At 46.7% G+C, this 17,017-nt stretch overlaps 2 non-coding genes across 2 annotated transcripts; both read left to right on the top strand.

The window, feature by feature from the left end:
- Nucleotides 1-3,198: 3,198 nt before the first annotated feature.
- On the top strand, nucleotides 3,199-3,271 carry TRNAV-UAC (transfer RNA valine (anticodon UAC)). Its single transcript has one exon. It is a non-coding gene; the product is annotated as a tRNA-Val (tRNA).
- A 1,255-nt stretch (nucleotides 3,272-4,526) lies between these two features.
- TRNAV-CAC (transfer RNA valine (anticodon CAC)) lies at nucleotides 4,527-4,599 on the top strand. Its single transcript has one exon. It is a non-coding gene; the product is annotated as a tRNA-Val (tRNA).
- Nucleotides 4,600-17,017: the final 12,418 nt, after the last annotated feature.

Genomic DNA, 17,017 nt, shown 5'->3' with positions numbered 1-17,017 from the left:
GTTCTTTAGACTTATCAAAATCAATTTCTACAAAGAAACTCAAAATCACGGGATTTCACTGTAAGGGCAGATAACTGTATAATGAGATTAACCATGCCTTGCCCTTTTTCTGGCCAAATGCATTCAGGAAACTTTACAATGTAATGCCACATATAACACGAACTACACTCACTGGCCACTTTATTAGGTACACCTGTCCAACTGTGTGTTAAGACTTAATTTCTAATCAGCCAATCACATGGCGGCAACTCAGTGCATTTAGGCATGTAGACATGGTCAAGACAATCTCCTGCAGTTCAAACCGAGCATCAGTATGGGGAAGAAAGGTGATTTGAGTGCCTTTGAACGTGGCATGATTGTTGGTGCCAGAAGGGCTGGTCTGAGTATTTCAGAAACTGCTGATCTACTGGGATTTTCACGCACAACCATCTCTAGGGTTTACAGAGAATGGTCCGAAAAAGAAAAAAAATCCAGTGAGCGGCAGTTCTGTGGCCGGAAATGCCTTGTTGATGCCAGAGGTCAGAGGAGAATGGGCATACTGGTTCGAGCTGATAGAAAGGCAACAGTGACTCAAATTGCCACCCGTTACAACCAAGGTAGGCAGAAGAGCATCTCTGAACGCACAGTGCGTCGAACTTTGAGGCAGATGGGCTACAGCAGCAGAAGACCACACTGGGTACCACTCCTCTCAGCTAAGAACAGGCATCTGATGGCTACTTTCAGCAGGATAATGCGCCATGTCATAAAGCTCGAATCATCTCAGATTGGTTTCTTGAACATGACAATGAGTTCACTGTACTCAAATGGCCTCCTCAGTCACCAGATCTCAATCCAATAGAGCATCTTTGGGATGTGGTGGAACGGGAGATTCGCATCAGGGATGTGCAGCCGACAAATCTGCGCCAACTGTGTGATGCCATCATGTCAATATGGTCCAAAATCTCTGAGGAATGCTTCCAGCACCTTGTTGAATCTCTGCCACGAAGAATTGAGGCAGTTCTGAAGGCAAAAGGGGGTCCAACCCGTTACTAGCATGGTGTACCTAATAAAGTGGCCAGTGAGTGTATATCATTACTCAATTCATTCAGTCTCAGATGTAGATTTGAATTATCTATAACGCATCTGTCCGGGATTCCACCACAACTAGAAAGGTCACAAATCTCTTGACACAAAAATGATGTGTGATGATTCATTCATACGTGCTCATTCACTGATTTTTTTTTTTTTTTTTTTTTTTACTCAATTACTCATCTCTCATCTTATTCAGAGGTTCTCATAGACATATATACAAGGATTCACACAGCCTGCCTATCTTGCACTTTGGATTTGATTAATACTTTTTCCAGGTTCTTTGCTGCACTACTTCCATATCTATCCTCAATTATATCACATAACCGATTTCCTTCTTCAGGTGTCTTTCCCTGACTGTTCCCCATTTTATCTTTTATTCTTATCCTGTTTCTCTTGTTGTCTTCCTGTTAGTCCCCTGCCTTAGGTGGTGTATTGGGTAAGCTCAAGACTAGGCTCTACTATACCTCGTTACCTTCTTCCTAAGGTGCTAACAGGCTAAATGGAGTGTCTGTTCCTCGGTGTACTACGTGTTTCGTGTACTTATATGCTATGTAGCATCCGAACAGAAATACTCCCACAACACACAGGATTGTAAACAAAGTGTCCATCTATCGGGGTTCTTCAGTCATATCCTGTCACAGGCTCATTTCGTGGTCCTGTGCTCATTCTATCACACTCTTATCTGTCACAAGGTTTATTCGTAAAGGGTGTTGATTTAAGCTTAGGCGGTGACCTCCCCGAAAGGACGCTGTCACATGACCCAGTTAGGCAATATCACCACTCTTTGAACGAATACCTACTGTGCAGCTTATTTGTCTACTTTTCACAGTCCTTCAAATCAAGGCAGTCACTCAACAACCTCCTCTATTTCTAGTGCGGAATCGTCTATTGTGAAAAACTTGTCCGTCCGGGCTGCGCAGTATGAACTGTTCACCCAGCCTTATATTCCGTAATGTCAGACCTCTCCCATTTTGATTTGCATCAGCTCTTTTTCTAAAAATAGCTGTGCACAGACAGAACCTACAGTAACCTCTCATTCGAGCAGAAATTACATATGCGTGTCACACCCGATTTCCTCAGAGTTCTTATATGGACCTGATTTTACGGCCCCCTCCTCTACTAGATTCCCCTTTATACGGACCTTAGTTATAATGATAGATTATAAAGAGCAGAGAAGAGAAAAATTGATCTCTTACATGGCCAGGTGTTTAGGTCTGCTGTTCACAATTTCATCAGTAACTGGAGTGGTCTGTAGATCGGGTAGTCTTGGAGAGGTGCCTATATCAGGTCCCTGTTTCGGGCGCCAGGAAACTGTCGGGATACCTCAGATTACTCTTTCATCTGAAGGACCGATGTTCTTAGGTGTGAAGCACCATATGTCTCTAATCAATTGCTCCGTCGAGAAGGCTAACACAGACGCGGGCTGTATAATACCACTCGGGATGCCTGCCAAGACGCCTCTGGCTTATCAGTTAGGCTTCCGTCTTTTATAGTAAAGAATTTAAACATTTACAGACATGCGCAGTACAAATGATTTCACAACTTGTTTTCTACAAAGAAAGTCACTTAGGCAAAAAAGCAGAGGTATTTGACCTTGGTTCACAAGGGAGATGTCTGAGACATCTCCTCGAAGAACAGATAAGGTTTTAAACAAGAGAATGCAACATAGACAGAACTCAATTTAACTCCTTCAGTTCCTATCAGTGCGAAAGCAGGCATCCAGGTGCTTTTTCTTTTTGACTTTTGGACAAATGCATGAGAATGTTTTGTGGAGCATGGTTTTGTTTCCCTGTTTGTTCTTTTTCTCCAATAGCCTGACAAATGAAAGGTTCCTGTGTTGCAAAATGCACTTTGTCCTGTCTTCAGACATAGAGGAAGACCTCTTGACTTTGGCTGGCTGTTTTTTTCTTTTTCAAGTTCATTTCAGCATGTTTAAACATCTTTAGCTTTGCATGGAGTTTCTGAAGTGTAGTGGTTGTCACGTTCGCCTCACACGCGAAAGGTCCCCAGTTCGAAACTGGGCAGAAACACAGCATTTTCTCTTGGAAAACGATCTTTTTGACTTTCAGTGCTTGTTCTTTATTGCTTGCCATGACCACAGCATTTTTTAGTTGTTTGAATTGGTTGGCTTCTGTAGTGTAGCGGTTATCACGTTCGCTTTACACGCGAAAGGTCCTCAGTTCGAAACTGGGCAGAAACACAGCGTTCATCTTGCAAACTAGTGCTTTTGACAATGAGTGATTGATCGTTAATGTTTGTCATGACCACAGTAAACGCTCTTGTCTGGTTACTGTAGTGTAGTGATTGTCCTGTTTGCCATCCTCCTGAAAGTTCCCTGTTTTGATCCCGGGCAGAAACATGTGGCTTTTCTTTATTTTGATCACAAACGTATATTGTTGGCTTAATTAGCCTTAGTTAGCATATTCTATTGCTGGTTTAATGAGCATTACTTTTACCAATGTGATTATTTCTACCCGTTTTTGCTTTTGGCAAGCATGTGTGTTTTTGACAGTGTCTAAGTGTTCCTAATTCAAGTAACACCTGATAGGATCAAGGTGCGAAAGCAGGCATCTAGGTGCTTTTTCTTTTTGGCTTTTGGACAAAGGCATGAGAATGTTTTGTTGAGCATGGTTTTGTTTCCCTGTTTGTTCTTTTTCTCCAATAGCCTGACAAATGAAAGGTTCCTGTGTTGCAAAATGCACTTGGTCCTGTCTTCAGACATAGAGGAAGACCTCTTGACTTTGGCTGGCTGTTTTTTTCTTTTTCAAGTTCATTTCAGCATGTTTAAACATCTTTATCTTTGCATGGAGTTTCTGAAGTGTAGTGGTTGTCACGTTCACCTCACACGCGAACGGTCCCCAGTTCAAAACTGGATAGAAGCATGACATTAGGCATTGATATTAAAGCTTTTGACGTTGAGTCTTTGTTCTCGATGGCTCGTCATGACCACAGTAACCTTCTGCAGCCGGTTTCTGTAGTGTGGTGGTTATCACGTTCGCCTAACACGTGAAAGGTCCCCAGTTCGAAACTGGGCAGAAACACGCTGTTACCATTTGGTATCCAAGCTTTTGACTTTCAGTTCTTGATCTCGATTGCTTGTTGTCACCACAGTAAGCACTTGCATCCTGTTTCTGTAGTGTAGCGGTCATGACGTTTGCCTCACACGCGAAAGGTCCCCAGTTCGAAACTGGGCAGAAACACAGCTTTTTCTCTTGGAAAACGATCTTTTTGACTTTCAGTGCTTGTTCTTTATTGCTTGCCATGACCACAGCATTTTTTGTTTGTTTGAATCGGTTGGTTTCTGTAGTGTAGCGGTTTCACGTTCGCTTTACACGCGAAAGGTCCTCAGGTCGAAACTGGGCAGAAACACGCAGTTACCCTTTGGTATCCAAGCTTTTGACTTTCAGTTCTTGATCTCGATTGCTTGTTGTCACCACAGTAAGCACTTGCATCCTGTTTCTGTAGTGTAGCGGTCATCACGTTTGCCTCACACGCGAAAGGTCCCCAGTTCGAAACTGGGCAGAAACACAGCTTTTTCTCTTGGAAAACGATCTTTTTGACTTTCAGTGCTTGTTCTTTATTGCTTGCCATGACCACAGCATTTTTTGCTTGTTTGAATCGGTTGGTTTCTGTAGTGTAGCGGTTTCACGTTCGCTTTACATGCGAAAGGTCCTCAGGTCGAAACTGGGCAGAAACACAGCGTTTCTCTTGCAAACTAGCGCTTTTGACAATGAGTGCTTGATCTTTAATGCTTGCCATGACCACAGTAAACGCTCTTGTTTGGTTACTGTAGTGTAGTGATTGTCCTGTTTGCCATCCAACTGAAAGTTCCCTGTTTTGATCCCGGGCAGAAACATGTGGCTTTTCTTTATTTGATTCACAAACGTATATTGTTGGCTTAATTAGCCTTAGTTAGCATATTCTGTTGCTGGTTTAATGAGCATTACTTTTACCAATGTGATTATTTCTACCCGTTTTTGCTTTTGGCAAGCATGTGTGTTTTTGACAGTGTCTAAGTGTTCCTAATTCAAGAAACACCTGATAGGATCAAGGTGCGAAAGCAGGCATCTAGGTGCTTTTTCTTTTTGGCTTTTGGACAAAGGCATGAGAATGTTTTGTGGAGCATGGTTTTGTTTCCCTGTTTGTTCTTTTTCTCCAATAGCCTGACAAATGAAAGGTTCCTGTGTTGCAAAATGCACTTTGTCCTGTCTTCAGACATAGAGGAAGACCTCTTGACTTTGGCTGGCTGTTTTTTTCTTTTTCAAGTTCATTTCAGCATGTTTAAACATCTTTATCTTTGCATGTAGTTTCTGAAGTGTAGTGGTTGTCACGTTCACCTCACACGCGAACGGTCCCCAGTTCGAAACTGGATAGAAGCATGACATTAGGCGTTGAAATTAAAGCTTTTGACGTTGAGTCTTTGTTCTCGATGGCTCGTCATGACCACAGTAACCTTCCGCAGCCAGTTTCTGTAGTGTAGTGGTTATCACTAGAGTTGAGTGACTTTTGGTTTTTTAGGGTCGCGTTTCGTTTCGTGAAACCCGACTTTTCCAAAAGTCGGGTCGAGCAAGATCGTCCGATTAAAGGGAAAAGTCGGGGTCGTCCCGAAACACGAAACCCAATGTAAGTCAATGGGGAATAAAAGTCGGCAGTGAGAGGAGGACAGGAAACACACCAACAGTGCCCATTTGAATGCCAAAAACATCAATTCTTCTTACTTAAGCTTGTCAACCTTAATTAACTTCATAATATAAGTTACGCACTGAAAAATGGGTGTTATTTGGCTAAAGTTGTGGGGGGGGAGGGCTGGCTGCAGGTTTTCATGTGCCCTGGGCGAAAGAGCGCCCCTTTAACACATACCACAACTCATCATGCTCCGATACGGCAGATAAATAGCGGTATAGTACAATGAAAAATACCTCACTTTTTACATCTCATGACGAGGCCCATCTATTTCTCCATACAGAATCATTGGTCCCATATAATGTTTGAAACAGTATATGATGAGCTCCACATAATGCTACAGTATATGTTGGTCCCCATGGATGAAGCTCCACTGTCTTATGGGCCCAAATAATGCTCCAAACATAATGGGCCCCATTTCTAATGCTCTAGTGTATAATGGGCCCTGTAAATGCTGCTCCAGTGTCTGATGTCCACCTTTGGAATGTTCCAGTGTATGGTGGGCCCCATCTATCATTCTCCAGAGTATAGTGCTCCCCAAAAATTGCTGTCCCAACATTGAAAACAATCAAATAAGTCTCCTCGCTAGGGAATCCCTGTACTTGTCTGGACAGGTGCTGTAGCTTGCTTAACAGCTCGCCAGCCGTTCTCACGCCCAGTATGGATTGCACGTGATTGCACAAAGGTTAGAAAGGGTACCGTATCCCTGGATAACATGTATGGATAGCGTACACATTCAAAATATATGTCTATACAGCGTGAGGCAGGCTCAGACGGTGTTAGGCCCAGTATGGATTGCACGTCATTGCACAAAGGTTAGAAAGGGTACCGTATCCCCGGATAACATGTATGGATAGCGTACACATTCAAAATATATGTCTATACAGCATGAGGCAGGCTCAGACGGTGTTAGGCCCAGTATGGATTGCACGTCATTGCACAAAGGTTAGAAAGGGTACCGTATCCCCTGATAACATGTATGGATAGCGTACACATTCAAAATATATGTCTATACAGCATGAGGCAGGCTCAGACGGTGTTAGGCCCAGTATGGATTGCACGTCATTGCACAAAGGTTAGAAAGGGTACCGTATCCCTGGATAACATGTATGGATAGCGTACACATTCAAAATATATGTCTATACAGCATGAGGCAGGCTCAGACGGTGATAGGCCCAGTATGGATTGCACATCATTGCACAAAGGTTAGAAAGGGTACCGTATCCCTGGATAACATGTATGGATAGCGTACACATTAAAAATATATGTCTATACAGCATGAGGCAGGCTCAGACGGTGTTAGGCCCAGTATGGATTGCACGTCATTGCACAAAGGTTAGAAAGGGTACCGTATCCCCGGATAACATGTATGGATAGCGTACACATTCAAAATATATGTCTATACAGCATGAGGCAGGCTCAGACGGTGTTAGGCCCAGTATGGATTGCACGTCATTGCACAAAGGTTAGAAAGGGTACCGTATCCCCGGATAACATGTATGGATAGCGTACACATTCAAAATATATGTCTATACAGCATGAGGCAGGCTCAGACGGTGTTAGGCCCAGTATGGATTGCACGTCATTGCACAAAGGTTAGAAAGGGTACCGTATCCCCGGATAACATGCATGGATAGCGTACACATTAAAAATATATGTCTATACAGCATGAGGCAGGCTCAGACGGTGTTAGGCCCAGTATGGATTGCACGTCATTGCACAAAGGTTAGAAAGGGTACCGTATCCCCGGATAACATGTATGGATAGCGTACACATTCAAAATATATGTCTATACAGCATGAGGCAGGCTCAGACGGTGTTAGGCCCAGTATGGATTGCACGTCATTGCACAAAGGTTAGAAAGGGTACCGTATCCCCGGATAACATGTATGGATAGCGTACACATTCAAAATATATGTCTATACAGCATGAGGCAGGCTCAGACGTTGTTAGGCCCAGTATGGATTGCACGTCATTGCACAAAGGTTAGAAAGGGTACCGTATCCCCGGATAACATGTATGGATAGCGTACACATTCAAAATATATGTCTATACAGCATGAGGCAGGCTCAGACGGTGTTAGGCCCAGTATGGATTGCACGTCATTGCACAAAGGTTAGAAAGGGTACCGTATCCCCGGATAACATGTATGGATAGCGTACACATTCAAAATATATGTCTATACAGCATGAGGCAGGCTCAGACGGTGTTAGGCCCAGTATGGATTGCACGTCATTGCACAAAGGTTAGAAAGGGTACCGTATCCCCGGATAACATGTATGGATAGCGTACACATTCAAAATATATGTCTATACAGCATGAGGCAGGCTCAGACGTTGTTAGGCCCAGTATGGATTGCACGTCATTGCACAAAGGTTAGAAAGGGTACCGTATCCCCGGATAACATGTATGGATAGCGTACACATTCAAAATATATGTCTATACAGCATGAGGCAGGCTCAGACGGTGTTAGGCCCAGTATGGATTGCACGTCATTGCACAAAGGTTAGAAAGGGTACCGTATCCCTGGATAACATGTATGGATAGCATACACATTCAAAATATATGTCTCAGGAGGCAGGCTCAGACGGTGTCAGGCACAGTATGGATTTGACGGCACAGATTACACAGCGGAGGAGCAGGGAGAGGTAAAGATTGCAAATGCTGTGGCCCTGCCCAAGCAAGGGGGGCCCACTCTTGGGCATCGGTACTGGCACTGGGCCCCTCATAGTACAGCGGTGTGTCTGACGGCGGGTGTGCACCACCACCGTCAGAGACACTTGATTGCACTATGAGGGACCCTGTGCCAGTGCCCGCGCCCAAGAGTCGGCCTACCCACCTGTCCAGGGCAACGGCACTCGCACGGTGTCGTACGCTAGGTGGTTACCCCGGCCATGAGGGGGAGGCACCACAGTTAGGGAGTTTTAGAAAGTGGCATATGTTGATGTTGGACATTCAGCTGATGCAAAAGGCGAAATAGGTGAAGTACCAGGAAGAGGTGGACCAAAGCAAGCCATTTTTCTGTCACCCTATGTGTCATCAGGGGAAGGTGGGACAAAATCCTTGGAAACCCATGCGTGGTTCATTTTAATGAAGGTTAGATCATCCACATTTTGGGTTGACAGACGGGTCTTTTTTTCTGTCAGGATTGATCCAGCTGCACTGAAGACTCTTTCCGATAGCACACTTGCAGCTTGGCAAGCGAGCTCCTGTAAGGCATATTGGGCCAATTCAGGCCAGGTGTCCAGTTTAGCGGCCCAATAGTCAAAGGGGAATGACCTGTGTGGGAGAACATCAATATGGGAGGAAAAGTAGTTTGTAACCATAGTTGACAACTGCTGTCTCCTGTCACTTTCCATCGATGCAGTATTACCAGTTGTGTGAGCGGTATTTGAAAAATCAGTCCACAACATTGTCATGAAACCCCTGTCTCCAACGCCACTTCTGCTGTGTGCACCACGAACACCTCTGCCAAGCTGCCCCCGGCCCGTACGGCTCATGTGAGAACCATCACCGCTGCTGTGTGCTGGGAATGCCTCAAGCAACCGATTTACCAGAGTTGCTTGTTTATTAGCCAATATTAGGTCAAGGTTCTCCTGTGGCATGATGTTTTGTAATTTGCCTTTATAGCGTGGATCCAGGATGCTGGCCAACCAGTAATCGTCATCGTTCATCATTTTGGCAATGCGGGGGTCCCTTTTTAGGATCCGCAAGGCATAATCTGACATGTGGGCCAATGTTCCCGGTGTCAATGATGCACTGCGAGTGCTGGGTGGAGGAGCACTTTCTGGCAAATCCACATCCCTCCAGTCACGCACAAACCCTGTACCAGACCTTGCCACGCCAACATTTTCACTTGCCCCACGAGATGCATCCTCCTCCCCTAAGTAATCATCCCCATCATCCTCCTCCTCCTCCTCCTCCTCTTCTTCCTCCACCTCGCCCAGGAGAGGTCCCTGAGCAGACAATGGCTGAATGTCATCAAGGATTCCCTCCTCCTCTTCCTCCTCATCAACATTGGCTGCAGACGCCTGCTCCTTAAGGTGCGTCAAAGTTTGCATGAGCAGACGTATAAGTGGGATGCTCATGCTTAGGATGGCGTCGTCTGCGCTTACCAGCCATGTGCATTCCTCAAAACACTGAAGGACTTTACAAAGGTCTTTCAGCTTCGACCACTGCACGCCTGTCAACTCCATGTCTGCTCTCAAAGTGCCTGGCCGTGTATCCTCCCACAAATGCATTATGGCCTGCCTCTGCTCGCACAGCCGCTCCACCATGTGCAGGGTGGAGTTCCACCTTGTTGCAATGTCGATAATGAGGCAGTGGTTGGGAAGGTGGAGCAATCGCTGCAGCTTCTGCATGCGAACGGAGTGTACAGGCGACCGGCGGATGTGCGCGCACAGTCTTCGCACCTTCTGGAGCAGGGCTGTTAACTCCGGATAATTTTTGAGGAAGCACTGCACCACCAGGTTCAAGGTGTGAGCCAAGCAAGGTATGTGGCTGAGTTTTGAAAGGGCTATGGCTGCCACAAAATTACGGCCGTTATCACTAACTACCTTGCCTGCCTCAAGATGTACACTGCCCAGCCATGACTCAGTTTGTCGCTTCAAGTACTCGGCCAGCACCTCGGCGGTGTGTCTGTCGCCCAAACACATCATCTGCAACACAGCCTGCTGACGCTTTCCACTAGCTGCTCGATAGGGGGACACATCGTGTGCAACAGTGGCAGCTGCAGATGGAGTGCTCGTACGACTGCGCTCTGTGGACGAGCTTTCGCTTCTGGAGGAGGAGGAGAAGAAGGAGGAGGGTCGAACGCCTACAGCCAACTGTTTACTATACCGTGGGCTAGGCAGCACTGTCCCACCACCGCTGTCCCCTGTGGACCCTGCATCCACCACATTAACCCAGTGCACAGTGATGGACACGTAACGGCCCTGGCCATGCCGACTGGACCATGCATCAGTTGTGAGGTGCACCTTTCCGCTCACTGACTGCTTGAGTGCATGGACAATGCGGTCTTTCACATGATGGTGGAGGGCTGGGATGGCTTTGCGAGAGAAGAAGTGGCGACTGGGTAGGTCATAGCGTGGTACTGCATAGGCCATGAGTTCGCAGAAAGCTGTGCTTTCCACCAACCGAAAGGGCATCATCTCAAACGAGATTAGTTTGGCAATGTGGGCGTTCAAACCCAGTGTACGCGGATGAGAGACTGAGTACTTTCTTGACCTACTCATAGTGTCTGGGAGCGTGAGCTGGACTTGAGAGCTGCATATGATGGAAGTAGCGGTGGACAGGGCGGACTGAGAGAGGGTTGATGATGGTGATGGAGTTGGTGTTCTTTCTGATGGCCTAGAATCAGTCTTTCGTTGATATAACAGTGGGATTCCCTGACTGCTGTGGCCTTGCAACGAAACCTCAACATTTGCTGCTGTGCTAACCGGTGGGCTTACAGTGGGGGAAACAATGTAGCATTGCTGACTACCTTCGTTGTGATCAGTTGCACATGTGGCACTTGAGGTTTGGTGTTGTGTCCACGCTTGCAAGTGCATGCTGGTTAAATGTCTAAGCATGCAACTGGTATTCAAATTTTTCAGATTTTTCCCTCGGCTAAAGGTCTTTGCGCACTTCTTACAGATAACCTTGGCCTGATCATGAGGATTTTGTTCAAAAAAGTGCCACACTGCACTCTTCCTACTTTGGCAGACATTTTGCGGCCTAGCACGCTGTGATCTTTTGACCCTCTGGACAAGCTGTCCAGCAACTCTTTTGATGTTTGGAACCTGTCTTTGGAGTGCTCCGGGCCTGCCAGATAACAGCTGTTGCGATGTCGATGTCTGCTGTGGATGCTCCTCATCTGAGCTATTGGAAGCAGCACCCTCTTCCCCCAATGGATGCCAATCTGGGTCAACAACTGGGTCATCCATCACCTCCTCTTCTATGTCATGTGCACCTTTCTCTGTGTCACCGTGTATGGTGGTATAGTGTGCGGGAAGGGGCACCTGAGTCTCATCAGGGTCAAAATCTGGCTCTGTACACTGCGAGGACAATGTAGTGCTCTGAGAGAATGTACCAGCAGAATCATCCATCAGCGGCTGTGCATCAGTGCACTCCATGTCAGATTCATCTTGGCCTGGGTAATTCACCATTTGACTTGATAATCCAGGCATGGTATGTGAAAACAGCTCCATGGAGTAATCAGTAGTATGGCCTGCGTCATCCTTCAATCTTGGTTGGGGTGAAGGACACAAGGAAAGGTGTTGTTCATGAATATGAGCCTCCAATGACGACTCAGTGCTTTTACTTTTTACAACTGAAGAAGAGGAGGCGACAGAGCTGGAGGCTGAGTCAGCAATGTAAGACAAAACTTTTTCCTGATGCTCTGCCTTTAAAAGCGGTTTGCCAACTCCTAGAAAACTAAGCGTTCGAGGCCTTATGTAGCCAGACGATGACGCAGGGGCAGCACCTCCTGCATTCGGTCCTATTTTGCTCTTGATACTACCATCAGATCCACCACCAATACAATCATTACCAGCTGCTAACCCCCGCCCAATTCCACGGCCTCTTCCACCAGCCTTCCTCATTTTTGGTAGAAATGTAGACAAAATCAATCAAACTATATAGTAATAAGAAAAAAGAGAAAAAAGGTGTCTATAGGACAGGGGAGATTTAGAATTTCTGCACACACTTGTGGACAGTGGACACTTTTGGATTGTGTGAGGCCCACTGATATCTGAGCGCTATGTGACACGCTCGATGGCACAGCTGCCTGTGACCAAAGTGACGAGAGGATAATGGAGATTTTGAATCTCTGCGTACACTTTTGGACACTGGACACTTGTGGATTGTGTGAGGCCCACTGATATCTGAGTGCTATGTGACATGCTCGATGGCACAGCTGCCTGTGACCAAAGTGACGAGAGGATAATGGAGATTTTGAATCTCTGCGTACACTTTTGGACACTGGACACTTGTAGATTGTGTGAGGCCCACTGATATCTGAGTGCTATGTGACACGCTCGATGGCACAGCTGCCTGTGACCAAAGTGACGAGAGGATAATGGAGATTTTGAATCTCTGCGTACACTTTTGGACACTGGACACTTGTGGATTGTGTGAGGCCCACTGATATCTGAGCGCTATGTGACACGCTCGATGGCACAGCTGCCTGTGACCAAAGTGACGAGAGGATAATGGAGATTTTGAATCTCTGCGTACACTTTTGGACACTTGTAGATTGTGTGAGGCCCACTGATATCTGAGCGCTATGTGATACGCTCGATGGCACAGCTGCCTGTGACCAAAGTGACGAGAGGATAATGGAGATTTTGAATCTCTGCGTACACTTTTGGACACTGGACACTTGTGGATTGTGTGAGGCCCACTGATATCTGAGCGCTATGTGACACGCTCGATGGCACAGCTGCCTGTGACCAAAGTGACGAGAGGATAATGGAGATTTTGAATCTCTGCGTACACTTTTGGACACTGGACACTTGTGGATTGTGTGAGGCCCACTGATATCTAAGCGCTATGTGACACGCTCGATGGCACAGCTGCCTGTGACCAAAGTGACGAGAGGATAATGGAGATTTTGAATCTCTGCGTACACTTTTGGACACTGGACACTTGTGGATTGTGTGAGGCCCACTGATATCTGAGCGCTATGTGACACACTCGATGGCACAGCTGCCTGTGACCAAAGTGACGAGAGGATAATGGAGATTTTGAATCTCTGCGCACACTTTTGGACACTGGACACTTGTAGATTGTGTGAGGCCCATTGATATCTGAGCGCTATGTGACACGCTCGATGGCACAGCTGCCTGTGACCAAAGTGACGAGAGGATAATAGAGATTTTGAATCTCTGCGTACACTTTTGGACACTGGACACTTGTGGATTGTGTGAGGCCCACTGATATCTGAGCGCTATGTGACATGCTCGATGGCACAGCTGCCTGAGACCAAAGTGACGAGAGGATAATGGAGATTTTGAATCTCTGCGTACACTTTTGGACACTGGACACTTGTAGATTGTGTGAGGCCCACTGATATCTGAGCGCTATGTGACACGCTCGATGGCACATCTGCCTGTGACCAAAGTGACGAGAGGATAATGGAGATTTTGAATCTCTGCGTACACTTTTGGACACTGGACACTTGTAGATTGTGTGAGGCCCACTGATATCTGAGCGCTATGTGACACGCTCGATGGCACAGCTGCCTGTGACCAAAGTGACGAGAGGATAACGGAGATTTTGAATCTTTGCGTACACTTTTGGACACTGGACACTTGTGGATCGTGTGAGACCCACTGATATCTGAGCGCTATGTGACACGCTCGATGGCACAGCTGCCTGTGACCAAAGTGACGAGAGGATAATGGAGATTTTGAATCTCTGCGTACACTTTTGGACACTGGACACTTGTGGATTGTGTGAGGCCCACTGATATCTGAGCGCTATGTGACACACTCGATGGCACAGCTGCCTGTGACCAAAGTGACGAGAGGATAATTGAGATTTTGAATCTCTGCGTACACTTTTGGACACTGGACACTTGTGGATTGTGTGAGGCCCACTGATATCTGAGCGCTATGTGACACACTCGATGGCACAGCTGCCTGTGACCAAAGTGACGAGAGGATAATGGAGATTTTGAATCTCTGTGCACACTTTTGGACACTGGACACTTGTAGATTGTGTGAGGCCCACTGATATCTGAGCGCTATGTGACAGGCTCGATGGCACAGCTGCCTGTGACCAAAGTGACGAGAGGATAATGGAGATTTTTAATCTCTGCGTACACTTTTGGACACTGGACACTTGTGGATTGTGTGAGGCCCACTGATATCTGAGCGCTATGTGACACGCTCGATGGCACAGCTGCCTGTGACCAAAGTGACGAGAGGATAATGGAGATTTTGAATCACTGCGTACACTTTTGGACACTGGACACTTGTGGATTGTGTGAGGCCCACTGATATCTGAGCGCTATGTGACATGCTCGATGGCACAGCTGCCTGTGACCAAAGTGACGAGAGGATAATGGAGATTTTGAATCTCTGCGTGCACTTTTTGACACTGGACACTTGTAGATTTTGTGAGGCCCACTGATATCTGAGCGCTATGTGACACGCTCGATGGCACAGCTGCCTGTGACCAAAGTGACGAGAGGATAATGGAGATTTTGAATCTCTCCGTACACTTTTGGACACTGGACACTTGTAGATTGTGTGAGGCCCACTGATATCTGAGCGCTATGTGACACGCTCGATGGCACAGCTGCCTGTGACCAAAGTGACGAGAGGATAATGGAGATTTTGAATCTCTGCGTACACTTTTGGACACTGGACACTTGTGGATTGTGTGAGGCCCACTGATATCTGAGCGCTATGTGACACGCTCGATGGCACAGCTGCCTGTGACCAAAGTGGCGAGAGGATAATGGAGATTTTGAATCTCTGAGTACACTTTTGGACACTGGACACTTGTAGATTGTGTGAGGCCCACTGATATCTGAGCGATATGTGACACGCTCGATGGCACAGCTGCCTGTGACCAAAGTGACGAGAGGATAATGGAGATTTTTAATCTCTGCGTACACTTTTGGACACTGGACACTTGTGGATTGTGTGAGGCCCACTGATATCTGAGCGCTATGTGACACGCTCGATGGCACAGCTGCCTGTGACCAAAGTGACGAGAGGATAATGGAGATTTTGAATCTCTGCGTACACTTTTGGACACTGGACACTTGTGGATTGTGTGAGGCCCACTGATATCTGAGCGCTATGTGACACACTCGATGGAACAGCTGCCTGTGACCAAAGTGACGAGAGGATAATGGAGATTTTGAATCTCTGCGTACACTTTTGGACACTGGACACTTGTGGATTGTGTGAGGCCCACTGATATCTGAGCGCTATGTGACACACTCGATGGCACAGCTACCTGTGACCAAAGTGACGAGAGGATAATGGAGATTTTGAATCTCTGCGCACACTTTTGGACACTGGACACTTGTAGATTGTGTGAGGCCCACTGATATCTGAGCGCTATGTGACACGCTCGATGGCACAGCTGCCTGTGACCAAAGTGACGAGAGGATAATGGAGATTTTGAATCTCTGCGTACACTTTTGGACACTGGACACTTGTGGATTGTGTGAGGCCCTCTGATATCTGAGCGCTATGTGACACGCTCGATGGCACAGCTGCCTGTGACCAAAGTGACGAGAGGATAATGGAGATTTTGAATCTCTGCGTACACTTTTGGACACTGGACACTTGTGGATTGTGTGAGGCCCACTGATATCTGAGCGCTATGTGACATGCTCGATGGCACAGCTGCCTGTGACCAAAGTGACGAGAGGATAATGGAGATTTTGAATCTCTGCGTACACTTTTGGACACTGGACACTTGTAGATTGTGTGAGGCCCACTGATATCTGAGCGCTATGTGACACGCTCGATGGCACAGATGCCTGTGACCAAAGTGACGAGAGGATAATGGAGATTTTTAATCTCTGCGTACACTTTTGGACACTGGACACTTGTGGATTGTGTGAGGCCCACTGATATCTGAGCGCTATGTGACACGCTCGATGGCACAGCTGCCTGTGACCAAAGTGACGAGAGGATAATGGAGATTTTGAATCTCTGTGTACACTTTTGAACACTGGACACTTGTGGATTGTGTGAGGCCCACTGATATCTGAGCGCTATGTGACACGCTCGATGGCACAGCTGCCTGTGACCAAAGTGACGAGAGGATAATGGAGATTTTGAATCTCTGCGTACACTTTTGGACACTGGACACTTGAGGATTGTGTGACGCCCACTGATATCTGAGCGCTATGTGACACGCTCGATGGCACAGCTGCCTGTGACCAAAGTGACGAGAGGATAATGGAGATTTTGAATCTCTGCGTACACTTTTGGACACTGGACACTTGTGGATTGTGTGAGGCCCACTGATATCTGAGCGCTATGTGACACGCTCGATGGCACAGCTGCCTGTGACCAAAGTGACGAGAGGATAATGGAGATTTTGAATCTCTGCGTACACTTTTGGACACTGGACACTTGTGGATTGTGTGAGGCCCACTGATATCTGAGCGCTATGTGACACGCTCGATGGCACAGCTGCCTGTGACCAAAGTGACGAGAGGATAATGGAGATTTTGAATCTCTGCGTAAACTTTTGGACACTGGACACTTGTGGATTGTGTGAGGCCCACTGATATCTGAGCTCTATGTGACAC

Source organism: Dendrobates tinctorius, unplaced genomic scaffold (assembly GCF_039654945.1).
Source record: "Dendrobates tinctorius isolate UK_male_01 unplaced genomic scaffold, ASM3965494v1 ptg000421c, whole genome shotgun sequence".
NCBI classification, from domain to species: Eukaryota; Metazoa; Chordata; class Amphibia; order Anura; family Dendrobatidae; genus Dendrobates; species Dendrobates tinctorius.
The sequence above is the reverse complement of the archived record's forward strand: the minus strand, read 5'-3'. Positions and strand labels throughout refer to the sequence as shown.